This window comes from Artibeus jamaicensis, unplaced genomic scaffold, assembly GCF_021234435.1.
Source record: "Artibeus jamaicensis isolate MK-2021 breed Jamaican fruit bat unplaced genomic scaffold, CSHL_Jam_final scaffold_916, whole genome shotgun sequence".
In the NCBI taxonomy this organism is placed as follows: domain Eukaryota; kingdom Metazoa; phylum Chordata; class Mammalia; order Chiroptera; family Phyllostomidae; genus Artibeus; species Artibeus jamaicensis.
Window position 1 is genome coordinate 49,857,410 of NW_026522059.1, and position 4,908 is coordinate 49,862,317.

Consider the following 4,908-nt stretch of genomic DNA (forward strand, 5'->3'; position numbering starts at 1 on the left):
TGTCTCTTTTCCCTCCTTTCTCCTCTCTCTAAAAATAAATAAATAAAATCTTTAAAAAATAAAATAAATTCATTATAGGGATTTACCCCCTTGTGCTTACTCCCACATTCCATTACATCCTTTATTCCAAATGTTTTGTTATTCCTTAAAACTCTGAGATCTTGTCAGTTTGGCAGGTTTGGACTTTCTCACATTGACAGTTTAGCAGTTTTTTTGCTTAAAAAATAAATAAAGGTAGTTTTTGAGGCAATAAAAAAGGCCCAAGATGCAAGTATGGAAAAGCAGAGGAAAAATGTACACAAAGAAAGTGTAGAAATTTGATGAAATGAATATGGAAATGTATAAAATGAAAATAGTAATGATTTTGTTGGTTAAAATATATATAGAACTAAAGCACATTGGCCCAATAACATGCAAAGAGAGAGATGGTAAAGGGGATTGAAATCAAGTTTAAGTAGAAGGAAATACATGTTAATTAGTATTTTGTAGCTTTAACTTGTCCAGAAAAAAATTTAAAATGTGTAGCTAAAAAGATAATGGAGAAAAAGAATAGAAAACTAAAAAAATAATATTTCATCAGTCCAAAACAAGTCAAGAAATCAACAAAAGGAAACAAATTTGTTGACATAAAATAACAAACTAATATTAATAAATATATTCGATAATAATAGAAAGAATAATTCAATAGAAATTTGCGAACAACTAGTATTCACTTATTAAATTGGCTTCGAAATTGTTTAAAAAGTCACAGTCTAAGAAAAACAAATCTACAATCATTGTGGGAGCTTTTACATAACTAAGGATTAACAGAAAAAAATGTTTCAAATTAAGAAACATCCAAACCCGTGGATAATTTTTATAAGACTTTATCTGAGGCGTGCTGATGACACGTGGTGGCAAGATCCCAAACTCTCCTAAGAACAATAGCTCTGCAGCTTCTATTATGCATTTAAAACCAAGAAGACAACATAAGAATATTAGATGGAATTGGGAAAAAATTTGGTGGAAATTGGATTACAGGACAGTTAACAAAATTATGTGCTTTCTTCAGGGTGGTCACACTGCTTATCTCAAAGGTGCATCAAACTAGAGGTACAGAAATAATGGACAGGGTTTGTGGAAGGAAAAGATAAGCCTTTTAATAAAAAGCCACATGCCTCTGGCATGAATGCTAATCTCGGCCTTCCCAGTAGGAATTTGTTAGCAAATCCTACTGTGAGGTATTTTCTATAAAAACCCTTTTCTATTTGTAGAATAGAAGATGTGTAACACAATAAATAATTTAATTAATATGTATTATATACCAGATGACACTGAGTTCACATTTTTAAAGTGCAAATGAGAATTTCACCACATTAAAAAAAATCTAATATAATTGGAGCTGCAAGAAAATCTGCCTATACTGTTGAGGACCTTGAGCTGCCTGGGACCTAAATCAGGCCACTAGGGGCCTACTGAAAAAGGGACCACATACTAAGTCTGACAAGCTCAGGGAAGGCCTGCAGACCTTACAATCTCAAAGACCAAAAGTAACCACATCAGATGGTTTGAATATAAAAATTCCTGAGTCATGGTGGTTAGTCACATCCTAAGCCTATAGCTTCTTTGACAAAGGCTAATATTTACCTTAAGTAAGCCTATTCTATTTTTGCATCTAAGATAACATACTCTTGGAACATAAGAGAAATTTCCTTTTCGCAGACCCTCAGGGTACAACCTTGCACCAGAGTACAAGACCACAGAACCCCTCACTGTTCTCTTGTTCCCTGAATGCTGTATCTAAATGTTGCAATGTTGTTCCTATCCTATACCTACTAATGTACAAGTATGTGTCTCTCTGTTTTACTCTTCATCCAATCTCAGAGATTTCCTCACTTTGTTTTCTCCCACCTCCCTAACTTATTACCAATGAATTTCATGTAACTCTGCCCCTTCTGTCTTCTCTTCTGATTGCAATGTATGAAATAAACTACAAAACTGCTATGATACAGAGGATTTTCTCAGTCCATTGAGATTTTACTTCCTGGCAATTACTGTCAATTTTGGCTCAAATAAACTCATAAATATTCTAAAAAAAATGAAAATAACAATTTTATTTGTGTATTACCAATACATGTTTGTTTAGAACGTCAAGTTACAAATACATTTTTAACATGATCACTGTAGATAATATACTATTATTATTTTAAAATTTTACTTGTTTTCATAATTTTAAATTAAAAAGCTAACTTTGTTTCTAATTTTTCTTAAATTGCCACTTCATAAGAATGGACTTCAACTTTCAATATTATTCTCTAAGCCAATCAAATGGACAATGTTCATTAAATAAAAATCTGAATTAAATTAAGAAAAAATCAAATTTACATATAAAATTGACTTAAGATCATAACACAGCCCTAAGTATTTAATGCCTTTTGAGGCCATGAGTGACCCAAGAATGGAAGCTTAGAGGCAAGTTTATAAGCTCATCAGTGGAGGCACAGAATTCAGAGGCACAGAACACAGAGCCATAGATATGGTATATTTTCTCATTTTTTTCTGAACTTGAATTTATTCAACACTTAATTAATTCAACACTTGAATTAATTCAACATTTCTAATGAAAGCACTTGATTTTTTATTTAACTGTGGTGTCATGTCAAATGATGAAATACAGCACTAGCTTTTTCTGTGTCAGTGGTATTACCAAACAAAAGTGAGGTTTGGCTGCCCCTCACCAAACACAGCCATAAGACAAAGGTTGGTGGGGAAGAACAAAAGTCTTTATTAAAATATTGTATCATTTGTAGGGAACAACATACTCCCTGGATCCAGGCTCTGCTCTTCTGCAAAACACAGAAAGTACCCATTTGTTCCCCAAAAGACTGAAACTCAAAACCACACCCAGAAATCCTTATCTGTCCTTCCTTATCTCTCCTTCTGGAGCCCGAGGCTGCTAGGCAGATGTCTATTTCCCTTCGGCATCCTGGAATCTGTGTGCGTGGCCTATGCTGCCGCTGCCATACCATAGCTTCCTGCACTAGGGGCCCAGGGATGCTGTCAACTTCTGCAACGGGCCATAAAGTAGCTCTGATGATAGGGTCAGGTGCCTGTCACCTGACCACGCAGTTTCCAGAGCCCTCTAGGTCCTGTGAACACTCAGGCCTACGTGTCTGTGCTTGGATCCCAGAAGAAGAGAAGGGCTGAGTTTCCTCCCTAGTATAAATCTCCCAGTGCAAGTTTCCATGTGCTCCAAAAGGGTTCAGCTCCCCAGACAATCCTGTCCTTTTCCCAGCTAGACTAGTAGGTCAGCCTCTCCCCATGCTGCCGTGTTCTGGAAGGGAGCAGGAAGGCTTTTCCTTCAATCAATCAACCTCTTCATCCTCATGCACACTCCATAGGGAGCCCTCTCCTGCCCTGTCTTCCCGGGGATTAGAGAAATCTGTTTTCACATGCCACATCAGGGCAGTGCTGTGCCTACTCAGGGTGGTTCCCTCACCTAGCCCCTCCTCTGCCCTACAGTCTGGCCAGGTTTGGCTAAATTTCCCCGTATCAGTGTCCACATAAAAATAAAAATTTCACAGGACTTTCATTAGCACTTGGGAAAATATAATACAAGAGAAATTCAGAGCTTCCCCAACATAAAGCACTTGATTATACTCTGCGTCCAACCCACAGTATCTGCTGGTCTTGCCAAGAGAAATCAGCTATTTGATGTCAAGTATTAGAGCTACTTAAAAATGAAAATAAATAGTTTTCACTTCTTTAAAAAAATAAGAATTTATCTGAAAATGTCAAAATTCAAAATATTCAAATTATCATTTTTAGCACCATTAATAAGAAAAAAATCAATAGTAAAAGAAGAAAAAAGAGTGGAATTTAAATAATACATTCCTAAATAAATAATAATTCAAATATAAAATCAAGAAGGGAATAATAAAATTTATTGAAAAAATTTAATAATAATAAGTTTTATATATTCTATTCTACTAAATTATAAACCCTTAACTTTAGAAAATAAAAAATTGAATGGATTAAAATATTAATCTTAAGAAAATAATAAAATGGGAAATAAAAACTAAAAAAGTTAGAATCAAGGAAATATTCAATGAGATAGAATTAAATGAACTATACTAATGTATGTATTATAATGTACCATCTAATATTATATTTAGATGTAAACAGGTTGCTATCATAAATTAAAACAGCATAATTAAAATAGACTGCTTAGGATACACTGTGTATTTGACCATGGAGCAAGTCTCAATAAGTTTAGTCTTGCAAAGCATCTTGTTTGGCCAATTTGCAGTAAAGCTGCAAATCAATAACAAAAATAATAAAAATTTACAAATATTAAAAAATTAAGCAACATACTCTTAAACAACCAATGGATAATCAAAAAAATTACAAGGCATGTTAGAAAATAGAGATAAATGACAATGTAAGTACAACCTACTGGAATTTATGAATATAGAAAAAGCTGCAGTGCTCAGAGAAAATTTACAGCAATAAATAGCTACATTTAAAAGGAGAAAGAAAGAAGAAAGAAAAAGAAATAGAAAGAATCTCAAATCAATAACCTAACTTTGCAACTTAAGAAACTAGAGAAATAAGTGAATTGAATTTAAAACTGACATAAGGGAGAAAAAATAAAGATTAAAGAAAGGAAAAACAAAAAATACTATAGAAAATTAGTATAGAGAACTAATAAATCCAAAAGTTTTTTCCTTGAAAAGCTCAACAAAATTACTAACCTTTAGCTAGACTGATGAGAGAGGGAGGGAGAAGAAGTGGGGGAGGGACAGCAAGAGAAAGACAGAGAGAAGATGCAAATAACCAAATCAGAAGTGGAAGTGAGGCATCACAACTGACCTTACAAAAATAAAAAATAAGAAAATACTATAAACAATTGTATACGCCAGAGGAGAT